The 14,765-nt window shown below is 40.5% G+C and overlaps 1 protein-coding gene across 3 annotated transcripts in view; it reads left to right on the forward strand.

Annotated features, from left to right (window-relative positions):
• Positions 1-14,765, forward strand: part of tfec (transcription factor EC) — a 97,633-nt gene that overhangs the window by 11,026 nt on the left and 71,842 nt on the right. The gene's annotated exons all lie outside the window — the stretch shown is intronic.

The raw sequence follows: 14,765 nt of genomic DNA on the forward strand, positions 1-14,765 counted from the left end.
CACTTGATGTAATTTGAATTTAATGAAGAAAGTGATGAATCATGATCTTATCAATAGGATGACAGGGATACACAGTGCAAACTTGACTCCATGCAAACTGTGTGACACAAGGCCACAATGTATCTTGAAACAAATTGTAGTGATTAGAACCAGGGTCAGGTAGATCTCATTGGCTATGAGATCCTTCATTGAGGTTGTTAACCTGGACCAATCAGGGAGCCCTGGCTTACTGATATAAAGAGATGACTTACATTAGAGCCTGGGTGTCCTTGGAGAAGGAGCACGCAGTCTCCACCAACACCCTGGAGTTGTTCAGGGAGAGGTGGGCGCCGCAGGGAGTGGAGTGCATTATTTCTCCCTCCAATTCTATTTTGATTTAGTCCCTACCCTCCCCTTCACTGTTTTGATCACACAGCATTGCCCTTTGATGCGAAGGGCACTGCTTGTCACTAGCCACCCGGGTGTTTTCCTATCTTCCTGGTGGTGGAAATTGATCAAAGATTCATGCACTTTGTGTCTTTCACTGTGTCTCACACCTATACACACACACACCATGGGTGCTGGGAAAAATAAGCACTACCGCAGTTAGGCGGTAGTGTGGGGGTTTTAAAAAAAAAATATAACCAGGAGGAGCATTGCCCTTTGATGTGAAGGGCAGTGCTTGTCACTGGCCACCTGGGTGTTTGCGAAAAAAAAAATAAAGAGATGATTTACATTAGAGCCGGGTGTCCTTGGAGAAGGAGCACGCGATCTCCACCAACACCCTGGAGTTATTCAGGGAGAGGTGGGCGCCGCAGGGAGTGGAGTGCATTATTTCTCCCTCCAACTCTATTTTGATTTAATCCCTGCCCTCCCCTTCACTGTTTGATCACACAGCATTGCCCTTTTGTGAAGGGCACTGCTTGTCACATGCCACTCGGGTGTTTCCTTTCTTCCTGGTGGTGGAAATTGAATAAAGATTCATACACCTTGTGTCTCTCACTGTGTCTTACACCTGCGCACACACAACATGGGGAAAAACTAAGCACTACCACAGTTAGGCGGTAGTGGGGGGTTAATAAAAAAAAAACAAAGAGATGATTCAGAAGGTCTCTTAACTTTTGGGACTGGCTTTGAGCTGGCTGCTCAGAACTATGTACTGTGCACATGTAAACAAAGGGTTTCTTGGTGATGGGATACAGACTTCTGTGCAATTATTTCAGAAGTGCAGTCACTTCAGTAGTGTAAACAAAACTGCACAATTGTATTTTTCTGAATTCATGAATTGCTATGTTAAATAGCACAAACTTTCATTCTAACAATGGCTGCTAAGAGTTTAAAGCTATTCCGGAGACTTGAATTTGAATGAGCAGCTTAAGTATCTTAATCATTGATTTTAAACAAGGTGTATTTTTTCCATAATACCATTCGAGCAAATGAACATTCAAGTGGTGAACACATCTCCAGTAATGGTGTATTGAGTCATTATTGATTTAATCGGCATTAAATATTTCTGAGTAGTTGCCTGCTGCGATGAAAGACTGGTGTCATGTTAAATTAGTTTTGTTTAGTTATAATTGCCAAAACATTCTTTCATTCCACACCTAACAGCAGAAGTTGTTAGTATTTACTTGAATAGATATACGCAGAGGTCTAGATCTGAAAAGTTCTTCCTCCCTCTGCCATCTGATATTCAGCCTTAGTGATAATGTGTCTAAATGCACTGAGAAAGATCTTTCGGTGGTGGAAGATACAAGAAATATTCAAATGTTGTGAAGCACATTTTATTAATGATAACAATTTAAACAGAATTTGCAGTTAATTGGAGCAGAGTTTGCCTTTCAGAAATGATAGTAAATGGAGAAGTGTGATTTAGATAAATTCCTCAAAATAAGTGTGAGAAAGCTTCTCACAAGCTCTTAACATCTAATGCAATTGCTCTATAATAACTTTTACAGGGTGCTAAACTGTTCAAATGAAAACATCTGACAATTCTTCATTAACAATGCTCAGACCATTTAACTACAAGATTCAAATGATAAGATTAGAATTAATATGTTTAAGCTTTACAACTTTGTCATAGAGAAAGTAAATCAATGTAGTTTTCAAGCAATTATAATTGATAAAACGTCTTGTATCCACATTTTTTTTATCTTCCTCTGTACTTCCCTTTCCCAGTCATAGCATTCAGCACAATGACATAATCATGCTGATTGCACAAGGGTCAAACTAATGATTTCAGCAGCTTTTAAGAAGCAAAGCACCACAATTTTAAATCATACAGTCCGTAAACAAGTAGTTTGGGATACTGTCTTTTCTTCCTTAAAGTTTAACAGAGGACCTTACTCAGTATTTTCTTGAGCTTAAAATACTTGAGTAGCCAAGATTATACCAATAATGATCACTGTATTCATGGATTAGAGCACTATGGGACTTTGTACCATTCCTCTTGCATTTGCCTGTGATTCCAGGTAGGAATTGTGGTGAAGTGAATTTTTGCTTCTGTCAGAACATTTTTTGTATCTTATACCCAATTCTGTAATGGAATGTAGATTCTAACAGAGTAAAATATGCATTTACTTACTACTGCATGCATGATCTTGGACAGTCCAGTAATCTACTACTGATATCAGTATCCAGTTCCTGGTGAGTTAATAACTAAGATTGATAAGTCCACATTTTTAGGGGTTGGGGAGGGCTTTGCACACCATCCAGCATTACATTTAGTCCATATTCTTATAACACACAGAATAATATTTCTCAATAGTTAACGAACCTCAATTTTATCTGTCTTTGAAGCAGGGGTCACTATATAAATTGCACTTAATAGCCTTTTGCTAAACCAGAGTGTGTACTTCCCAGTCATTTATGAAAACAACATATTACTTGAATGGAAAACAATTCCAGCAATCTTTGTTTCTTAGTAAATAAAAGGAAACCATATGCTGGGTGTTCAAGTTAAATTGAGAGTAGAACAGATATAAACAATTCGGTGATAGTACATTTGTGCAGCGTTATAGTTGAAAGAGAGAACGTGTATTTCTTTTCTTTCCCTCCCACATTATTTGTGAGTTAATCAGTTTCTGTCTCATCTTTGACTTACACTTTGTTAGCTGGAGTAGGGGAAATCAAGGCAATTAATTTGCGTGCATCCTCATTAAGGCTGTTTGTAGTTAAGTATCTGTTACTGTGAAAAACAGACCTATTACGCAATTATTCAGCTATTACATTGATAGCCTTTTGTGCAAAGTTGGATCAGGCCACACTTGATCTAATTTTACAAATAACATCGCAAATTACGAGTGATGTGAATTAACTGAATTCCACATGAAACTTAGTTACATCAGGTAATTGTTCATTTTAATTAGGGAAGAAAGACAGTCTTCAGTTATCAAGTCTGGTCAGAAATTGCATAGACAGGCTGTTTTAAACTGTAATCCTATTTACAAATTTCTATCCTGCAATTATAATTAGTAAGCAATACTCTACAATAACAGTGGTTCATCTTGGTTCAAGTGATTGTCTAAATATTTCTAAAGCAGTACAATTTCAAGTGCATGTTTCAGGAATTGCTTTTATTAGTGATTTGAAAAGAATGATGATATTAGTATCTAATTAAATTGTAAAAAGTGAAGCTTGATTTGATTCTCAAAAAATCAATTCTTTAAGTAGTTACATTGCTAACGCATATGGTCACAGATTCGAAATTTAAGATGAAGCATTCACATTTCTTTGTAGATGTACAATGCTGGGGACAGGAGATGTAATTTGTCTGTGTTTGTTGTCTTGGTTCACTTCTTCGTACTATTTACTCAGATTAAGACCACCTCATTTTGTGGTGGCTCACCGACAGTCAAACTCATTATGGCTTAGAAGGAGGCTATTTGGCCCACTTAGTTGAAGTCATTAGTAGAACAATGTAATCAGTACCACTACTCTGCTGTATCCCTTTGGCCTTCCAAATTTAGTTCCGTCAAGTGCTCATTTAGTTTCTTTTTCGTTCTTTGTATCAATTTCCGTTAGATTTATGGGCAGCAAATTCCATATCATTATCACTCAACACACAAAAATGTTCTTGCTCACATCCATCTGCATCTTTTGTGAAAACTTTAAATCTGTGTCCCCTAATCCTTGTACCATCAGTTGAGGGAACTTTTCTAGATGTTCATTACAAAATAGCTCTCTTGTTTAATATTTATAATTAGGATGTAACACTTCTGTACTCTCAGTTCTTTGACAAACTATATGAAAATATGTTATCTTTCCAAGGCATTGGGAAAGTAAGATTAATTTTGATGCATTCTGGACCATGAAGTATCTCTTGACCTTGTGACTTAATCCTTCACATTCCTGCCTTTGTGTAAATGCCATGAGGAAAATCATTTTATATTCAAAGAATAGACTTGACCTCTGATCCCGACTCTGTCTTTTCTATGCCAGCTCTTATGATCTGATTACTCCAGCTACATGGACTGTCAGTTAACACCCAGCAGAAAATGTTAATGTTTAAAGCTATTGAACAAAGCAGAATGCCTAACACACACAAATTCCCGCACTGAATATACAAGGGCACCCAATGTTTTGAAAATAGAGAGGGTATGATGTATTTGATTTTTTTTTAAATCTTGTGTCAGAGGATCACTGTTAAATGGTAATAAACATTTTTTAGTGAATACATTTGGGGTAAAGTGTTTCCTTGTGTCTTAGTGTTACAAATTTAGGTCGGCCATAAATTCCTTGTCAATGGCAGTGGAGCTATTCTTAGCAATTTACATCTGTTGGTTCAAATGACATATCAAGTGATTAGTTCGTGAATCTGATGGACATAATTAAATAATTTCTTTCTGATATTGAGTGCATTATTATGTCATTTGCATATTTTTCTGCAAAGATCTGTTAAACAATTGGTGAGATGATACATGTTAAGATTTACTCAACTAGTTTATATGAGAACGTGAGAAACAGTTGGAATTAAATTTACTTACTTCAGTCAATACAGTTTATCTGTCTGTAATAAGTAAAGCCTTTGAGAATCAGGAACAAAGCAATCCAATGACTGGATTTGATTTGATTTATTATTGTTAGATGTATCGAGAAACAGTATTGTTTTGTGTGCTAACCAGACAAATCATATCTTATGTAAGTACAACAGGGTAATAGAGCAGAATGCAGAATTTGGCGTTAGAGCTACGGAGAAGTTTCAGAGAAAGATCAACTCTAATATATGAGAGGTCTGCTCATACGTTTGACAACAGCATGGAAGAAGCTGATCTTAACTTTGCTGGAGTTGTGCCAATCACAAAGGAAGATGTTTCTCTCAGCATTTCCTCAAAGTTTATTTCTGCCTGTGTGGACCTCCGAGGTCTGTGCATGGCAGTGCCTTAGAGTCACATAATCATAAAGATGTACAGCACAGAAACAGATGCTTCAGTTCAACTTGTCCATGCCGACCAAATATCCTAACCTAATCTCGTCCCATTTGCCAGCACCCGGCCCATATCCCTCTAAACCCTTCCTATTCGTATATCCATCCAGATGCCTTTTAAATGTTGTAATTGTACCAGCCTCCACCATTTCCTCTGGCAGCTCATTCCATACACGCACCTCTGCATGAAAAGGTTGCCCCTAAGGTCACTTTTAAATCTTTCCCCTTTCACATTACACCTATGCCCTCTAGTTTTGGATTCAGTTCCCTGGGGCAATAACCTTGGCTTTTCACCCTACCCATGCCCCTCATGTTTTTACTAATCTCTATAAGATCATCCCTCAGCCTCTGACGCTCCAGAGAAAACAACCCGAACCGAATCAACCTCTCCCTATGGCTCAAACCCTCCAACCCTGACAACATCCTTGTAAATCATTTCCTAACCATTTCAAGTTTCACATCATCCTTCCCGTAGCAGCGAGACTGGAATTGAATGCAGTATTCCAAAAATGGCCAAACCAATGCCCTGTGCAACTTCAGCATGACCTCCCAATTCCTATACTCAATGCACTGGCAATTAAGGCAAGCATACAAAACTTCTTCATTATCCTGTCTACCTGCAACTCTACTGTTGCTTAACAAAAAGACCTGCACTCCTAGGTCTTTTTGTTAAGCAACACTCCCCAGGATCTTATCGTTAAGTGTATAAATCCAGCCCTGATTTGCATTTCCAAATTGCAGCATCTCACATTTATCTAAATTAAACTCCACCTGCCACTCCTCTTCTGGAACCCTCAGGCCATGTATGGAACCTTGGATCAGCTGCATTTACATGCAGCCACACCGCTTAGAGGGAATGTCAATTGAGGTCATGGGAGACAAGTCACCTCAGCTTCATGGCAATGTTGCAGGAGTTCCTCAGGGTAACATAGGCCCAATGATATTCAGCTGTTTCATGAATTGCCTTGCCTCCACCATTAGGTTAGAAAGGGAACTATTTGCCGATCGTTGCACTGTGTTCAATTTCTTACATAATTCCTCCACCAATTAAATGGGACACGCCTGCCATATATCAAGACCTGGATAAATTTCCAGACAGGGCTGATTAAGTGACAAGTAATTCTCACATCACATAAATGCAAGAACGACAATTCTCAGCAAGAGATAATTTAATAATCTCCTTTTGATATTTAATGGTTTCACTGAGTTCCCATCATCAATATTCTGTGATCAGAAACTTAAATGTATGGACTGCTCAAAATGGAGATGCACACCTAGATAAGATTCACAGAACTATCTAGAAGAGGAGAAAGTCAGAAAGATGGTTTGTTTCCCTGAAGGGAGATACTAGAAATCTGAAATAGATTAGAACTGGAGAACTTTATATCCAGGCTGAACATTCTGACCATCTGTCCAATGTTATCGTTCTTGAAATGATTTGTTTCATTTTCTGAGCTACATCCTTCATTTGTCTTGAATAGAGTTTGTAATTCTCAGCAGACAGCAGTCACAATTTGCTTATTGGGCAATCTGTGTGGAATTCATGGAGGGCAGATGAGAAATATGTCCAGTATGCCTCCAGTGTTGACCCTCCATCGTTAGCAAAAACAACTTAGAGAGCAACATTCAAGGGAAAGAAACCCAACTGAACCAAAATCCATTGTAAGCTGGAGCCCCCTTATTCCCATTGGAGTCATGGCAAAGGTATAATCCTCACATCTGATTTTTTTTTTTTACTGTTCTTGTCTTTGCTTTTGAAAAAAAAAATCTGGATTATAAAAATAGTTCGACCAAAGAATATTCAAGTGCCTTATTCAACAGAGGATAATGGTCCCAATATTCATAAGGGGTTGGGAGGGAGCAGGGGAGCCTGGTAGCGGAAGGAACCTATAAAAAGCCCAGTCACATTGAGGTATTGTCTCAGTTTCATTGTTTATTCCACTTCCTGGTTCAATTGACAGATGTTTACATTTTAACACCATTCGCTAACCCAACATAGGGCCATATGTTTTGACTGATCATGCAAAAGGTCTAAAATCAAACCTAATGTTACAGCTGTCATCAAAGATTTAACTGTTACAGCTTATCTTTCTTCAATTGCCTGCAGTTTATGATTGTACAATTTTCCTCCAACACCTCTCCACTGGTATCCAACTGGGTGGGCTATTCTCACCGGTTTTGGGTGGGCTATTATCACTGGTTTCCATTCTGATCTCTCTAATTATAAAGTGTTTTGGGGTGAACAAATTCAGAAGTCACACAGTACCAGGTTATAGTCCGACAGGTTTATTTGAAAGCACAAGCTTTTGGAGTGCTGCTCCTTCATCAGGTGAAGTCTTCACCTGATGAAGTAGCGGTGTTCTGAAAGCTTGTGATTTCAAATCTACCTTTTAATTTTAATTAGATTAGATTAGATTACTTACAGTGTGAAAACAGGGCCTTCGGCCCAACAAATCCACACCGACCCGCCGAAGCGCAACCCACCCAAACCCATTCCCCTACATTTACCCCTTCACCTAACACTACGGGCAATTTAGCATGGCCAATTCACCTAACCTGCACATTTTTGGACTGTGGGAGGAAACCGGAGCACCCGGAGGAAACCCATACAGACATGGGGAGAATGTGCAAACTCCACGCAGACAGTCGCCTGAGGCGGGCATTGAACCCGGGTCTCTGGTGCTGTGAGGCAGCAGTGCTAACCACTGTGCCATTGTGCCACTGTGCCGCCCACCTGTTGGATCATAACCTGCGTCGTGTGATTCCTGACTTTCCCTAATTATAGCCAGAGAATGATTTGAAATGGCCTTTTTTCCAGCTCCTGCAGTACTGGATGAACAGAAATATCCTCTTATTAAATATTGGGAAGATTGAAGATATTGGGTGGAATTTTAAAAGGTCCTGGATGACATAGGTTATAATAAAACATTTGAGAGAATTATGTGAGGGGTCAGATGAGACCTTTCCCGGTACTGGGGGTAACAGCATTTTCTGAAAAGACTGAAAGTCTGAGTGGTACCTGGTGAGTCTGGTTCGCCACTTGCTCCTCTGGACTTCCACCTTGGACACTTGGCACCAACCTCTCAAGCCATATTCCAGGGCAGTGGCATCCCACGTCCGCAGACACTGACACTTGACACATACAAACCCCTTCACACAATTGTGGCATACTGCCGATCAATTTATGATACACTTCTGCACTTCAATGCTGCATTTTAGAGTGCACTGACATCTCTCATAGGAATGCTACTCACACAGGGACAAGCACCCAGTTCATGGATTGGACCAGGTTGCATCTCAGGGCTGCTGCTTGCTCTCTTAGTGCTCGCTTACCTTACGCCTACTGGGATGCTCTCAAAGTGTCTACCTTGCCTATTAGCATTGGCACAAAGCTAGGCAGTTTGACATGGTTGCCCTCAGTAATTAGTCAATGGAGTGGATATGTTGCTGCATTTCATCCTGCTATGTCAGTGTTACACCTGCACTGTTCACCAGCACTTGACATGGTAGGCAGACGGCATATGCCTCGACAAAATGACCATGTCTCATAGTGGGAGAAAAGTAATGCAGTCAAGTCATGGGAGACCTAAGACATAGGAGCAGAAGTAAGCCATTCAGCCCATCCAGTCTGCTCTGCAAATCAGTGAGACAACCTTCTGTCAGGTGATCTTGGCAAGTAAAGTCAAGGGCAGGTCGTCCTGGCAAATTAGGTTAAGAAGGGATTGAGTGAGATGAAAATGGCTGTTAGTACAGGAGCAGGTGGGGGAATGGGGCTCAGGTATCCCAAGCAAGTGAGTAAGATACACAGAGGGCATGAAAGGTTAGTCGACTGAGGGGATTGGATGGATGAGAGCGAGCATTGGAAGACCTTGATGCAATAGTGAGAGTGGTACAGCACAATCTTTGGTGGGAGGTAATTATGGCAGCAGAGATAGAGTGAGTGTAAGGTACAGCAGAGAAGATGCTGACACTCATCACAGACATTTTTCTGTCCCTGCTAGGTCTTTCCCCACACTGATGCAACTGTTCAAGACTCATGCAGGTACTCCTTAAAAACTCCTCTTTGATAAGCCTTTTAGAAAGCTTTGATAAAATAGGTTCTGGTGGGTCTGTGAAATGGTAGGAGAGTCAGATATATTAGGACATTGAAGTGACTTTTGAAAAGGCACATAGATGGTAGTAAAATGTAGGATATGTAGATTAGTTTGACATTAGATTCGGATAAAAGGTTGACACAACATCGAAGCCGAAGAGCCTGTACTGTGCTGTACTATTCTATGTGCTACGTTCTTATTCATCTGACCTAATAGTTTTCTGTCTGGCTTAGGAGCAACACAATGTCTCCATAGTTAGCACTGCTGCCTCACAGTGCCAAATTCCACACTGACCCAGCTGGCAACCTTAGACCAAGTTGGCAGAGTGTGGTGTCATGCCTTCCATTGCCAATTATTGGAGAAGTGGGTAGTCACTATGCTGCACCACACTGTCCTCCAGGTCCCTGTCCACAAAGTGTAGGGTCTGTTTCCTCTTCACTGTCAGGTCCGGGGCAAACGTAACGAGTTGTGTATAGCCCCTCCAGGTGGCCAGTGCTGTGCGTTGGCCTTTTAAACATGGCATTGATGTCAGCGATGCTAATCTATTCCAGGACATCCTGGCAGTTGCAGAGTCTGTTTGGCTGTAACGAGCAGTAGAATCAGGCTAACATCGGATGATCGGTGTGTCGTAGAAGTTGAGTAGGTAGTTAATGAGGTTAGTTTTGGGGGGATTGTATGAGAATATAGTGTGAGAACCATTCATGAAACTTAATGATAATTAATTGAAATATTGTGAGATTCAGCACATCAGTTTTGATCCCTTCTCCAAATCCTATTCCCTTGCTGCTGACTCCATTCATCTTCCTGCAACAGTCTGTATGCAACTTTAGTGTCTACTTGACACTGAGATGAACTTCCAACAACATATCTGTGCCATTACTAAGACTGCCTCTGTAATTTCACCCTTGCTGATGAAACCATAAGTCATGTCCTTTGTACCCCTGAACTTGTCTATAAAATGCAAAATCATCTAAAACTCTGCTGTGCGTGTCTTAACTTCCAGCAAGACCTTTCACCCATTATCCTCGTGCTTGCTGGTACAGTTCTTAAGTAATATCTTGATCTTAAACATTTTGTCCCTGTTTTAAAATCTTTCCTTATATTTACCCTTTCCCATGCCCACAATCACCTCCATCCCCACATCCTTTTGAGATATCTATGCTCATCTACTTCTGACCTCTTGAACGAATCTGCTCTTCATTGATCCTCCATTAGTATTGTCCTTTCAATTTCCTGGATCCTATCATCTTCCATACTTGGCTCATGCAGACACTTCTGAAAAACTCCTCTGAGATAAAGCTTTGATAAAATAGGTTCTTTGCACAGAGAATGGTGGGTGTGTGAAATGCACTGCCAGCAGTGGTAGGAGAGTCAGATACATTAGGGACATTTAAGGGATTCTTGGATAGGCACATGGATGATAGTAAAATGGGATCTTAGAGTAGGATAAATGGTCAGTACAACATTGAGGGCCAAAGGACCTGCACCATGCTGTACTGTTCTATGTTCGATGTTCTTATTCATCTGACCTAATAGCTACTGCCTGGCTTAGGAGAAGCATGATGTCTCAGTGGTTAACACTGCTGCCTCACAATGCCAGGTACCTGGGTTTGATTCCATGCTCAGGTATTTGCCTATGAGGAGTTTGTGTGTTCTTCTTGTGTTTGTGCAGGTTTCCTCTGGGTGCTGTAGTTTCCTCCTACAGTCCAATGATGTGCAGTTTAGGTGGATTGGCTGTGCTAAATTATGTACAATCTAGTGTATCCAGGGATGTATAGGTTAGGTGGATTAGCCATGGGAAATGCAAGGAATACAGTTAGGCGGGGATTGATCTGGCTGGGATTCTGTTTAAAGGGTCAGTGTGGGCTTGATGGGCTCAATGGCCTGCTTTCGCACTGTAGGGATTCTATGATTCATATTTTATTTTATAAGTCTATAAAGTGACTTGCTCATTTTCTTGTATTGAAGATACAAATGAATATAAGTAGTTGTTTAATTTTAGTAACATCCTGTATAGGTAATCCAAGGGAGAATTTCTGAATTACTTTTGAAACATGTTATGAACATAGTCCCAGTCAGCTGTGAATACACAAATCTTTCCAAGTCCTGAATGCCATCATAACTAAGGCACAATTTAAACATTTGACTATTCTTACTCCCCCGTTGAGCAACTAGAACTTTTAAAATTATCAACATTAATCTTTAATCTACTTAAAAGAATGTGAGAGAGCTTTAAATTACAAGTAAAGTGGTTTTGCTTGGTTTGTGCTATTGATTTGCAGGGCTAAGGGCTGACCTTTACTGTATTTGAGCTATTTCATTCTGTTAAAAAAAAGCTTTTTGTGACATTTAACTATTAAGGAAATACCTAGCTTTACAAACTATTTCCATTAAGAAAAACAAGTTAACCTTTCAAGTCCAGTTGTCCTTTGTGCTGAGTTTCTCCAGCACTTTTTGTTTTGTTTATTTCAAATTTCTAACATGCACAGTTTTATTTTAAGAAAAAATAGATTATTGATGGAGGTTGAAAAGCTGGAAAGTCGGTCCAGTGGTCTTTAATTCCTGGTTCCAATGTTGAAATGATCCTTCTTCAGCTAGCCAGACCCCTTTGTTGTTCAGAAACAAAAACAGAAGTTGCTGGAAAAGCTCAGCAGGTCTGGCAGCATCTCTGCAGAGAAATCAGGGATAATGTTTTGGGTCCAGTGACCCTTCCTCAGAACCCCTTTGTTGTTCATATCTTTCTCTGGAGACTTCCACGAGTTTGTAAGAAATACAGTCTCATTTAAAAATTGTCTATGATTTCTGCATTCAAAAGTCACAGCTTACAGCAACAATGTGGGAAAAGTAATTATTTTTCCTCAAGTTTAAACTGAGTTTTGACTGCAGGCAACAGACAGCTTTTGGACTAGAGAAGATCAATACTTTTTTTCTCTCTCTCTCTTTCTCTGTATCTCTGTAATTTATCTCCTGTTCCAAAATGTTCAGTCACAGACCAATCAACAATGTTGCCAATAACAGCTGCATCAGTGCACACCCTCAGCACCAGATCTTCTGCATCTTAACTTCAATTATTGCTGGTTCAAACAGTTTGTTATAATGCTCTGTCATGGGTATCAGGTAACTTGCTTTCAAATCCGCAGCCACACTTTTAAAACAGTATTTAAAAAAATACAGTTCTTTCTCATTTCAGTCCACAATTTTTTAAAAAACATAAAAAAAAGACACAGTCCTCACACTCTCAAAAGATCTTTTCTGTCAAGGAGACTAACCTTTTCCCCCAATTATCCTTCTAACTAAAGTTACTCATCCCCAGATCCATTCTCATAAATCTTTTCTGTGGAGTCTCTAAAGCCTGCATTTTTCTGAGGCATAGTGCCCACAATTGGACACAGAATTTTCGGTACCTAACTTGACTGATATAATTGCTGTGTTTATGCTTATGTGCTTTTTTGAACAAAGTTACAATATTTATAAAGCTCCAGTCCTCGGGCATCAGCTCTGTACCTAAGGAGATCTGAAAGATTGCAGTCAAGCAGCTCTGCAATTTTCAACCTTATCTCCCTCAACATTCTCAGTTTTGAATTAGGGTCACTGGACTCAAAATGTTAACTTGGCTTTCCCTCGTTCAGATGGTGCCAGACCCACTGCGTTTGTCCAGCAATTTCTGACTTTGTTGCCCATGAAAGCCTATATTTGGCAAATGTGATGTGCAAATATGATACATAAAGAAAACTCGTGTACAAATAGACAACTTTCAAATACAAGGAGAACTTTTTCTGCAGGCAATTTCCCTATTATAAAATTGGACTAAATTTAATAGAACTTGCCACAAGGGAAACATTATTTTACTTAGGATATTGAGTAAATTAGATTTTTGAAAGGGTTATAGTGAAGGTCATCTAGGAAGCATGTTGCAACCACATTAAAGTATTGTATTGAACTAAAAACAGTGGCAGTGGTATCTCTAGCCAATGGGCTATTATTTAAGTGGCAACCATTAAAAATGAAGTCTACAGAACTTCCATTGAATATTATTAAATCTTATCAGAGAGCTTCAAGACCAGTTTGATAATCAGTAAAAAATTCCAAGGACAGTGACAGTATTTAGAAGACCCAAACCGTGAAAAATTAGTTTATAAGATTGAACAATTACGCTTTTAAAAATAGAACTTCTGAAAATTTGTGGGATGGTATAAAGAATTTGTGCAGTTCATACAGGCACCAGAACACTATTCAATTAATGTTATTGAGGCTCAAATGTAACACAACCTTTGAGATTGAGTTGGCGCCAATATTTTTATAGCCCAACATTCTTCAACTTAATTCCAATCTAAATACTTCATGCCATCATACAAATGGTTCAAGGTCAGGCTAACCAGCCTATAATTTCATGTCTTCTGCTTCTTTCTCTTCTTAAAGAGGGGTATCACATTAAGGTTGAAACTTTATTGCTGGAACAGCACAGCAGGTCAGGCAGCATCCAGGGAACAGGAGATTCGACGTTTCGGGCACAGGCCCTTCTTCAGGAATGAGCAGAGAGTGTTCAGCAGGAGAAGATAAAAGGTAGGGACGAGGGACTTGGAGGAGGGGCGTTGGAAATGTGATAGGTGGAAAGAGGTCAAGGTGAGGGTGATAGGTCGGAGTAGGATGGAGGCGGAGAGGTCAAGAAGAAGACTGCAGGTCAGGAAGGCGGTGCCGGGCTGGAGGGATTCGGCTGAGACAAGGTGGGGGGAGGGGGGATGAAGAAACTGGTGAAGTCCAAGTTCATCCCCTGTGGTTGGAGGGTTCCCAGTCGGAAGATAAGACGCTCCTCCTCCGACCGTCGCGTTGTTGTGGTTTGGCGGTGGATGAGTCCAATGACCTGCATATCCTCGGTGGAGTGGGAGGGGGAGTTGAAATGCTGTGCTACAGGGTGGTTGGGTTGGTTCGTCCGGGTGGCCCAGAGGTGCTCTCTGAATCGCTCCGCAAGTAGGCGGCCTGTCTCCCCAATATAGAGGAGGCCACACCGGCTGCAGCGGATGCAGTAGATGATGTGGGTGGAGGTGCAGGTGAATCTGTGGCGGATATGGAAGTTTCCTTTGGGGCCTTGGAGAGAAGTGAGGGGGGAGGTGTGGGCGCAAGTGTTGCACCTCCTGCGGTTGCAAGGGAAGGTGCCGGGAGTGGAGGTTGGGTCGGTGGGGGGTGTGGATCTGACAAGGGAGTCGCGGAGGGAGTGGTCTCTACGGAAAGCTGATAGGGGAGGGGAGGGAAATATATCCTTGGTGCTG

The sequence above is a fragment of the Chiloscyllium plagiosum genome, unplaced genomic scaffold, assembly GCF_037043375.1.
Source record: "Chiloscyllium plagiosum isolate Xiang-an unplaced genomic scaffold, Cpla_swu_hap1 HiC_scaffold_19, whole genome shotgun sequence".
NCBI classification, from domain to species: domain Eukaryota; kingdom Metazoa; phylum Chordata; class Chondrichthyes; order Orectolobiformes; family Hemiscylliidae; genus Chiloscyllium; species Chiloscyllium plagiosum.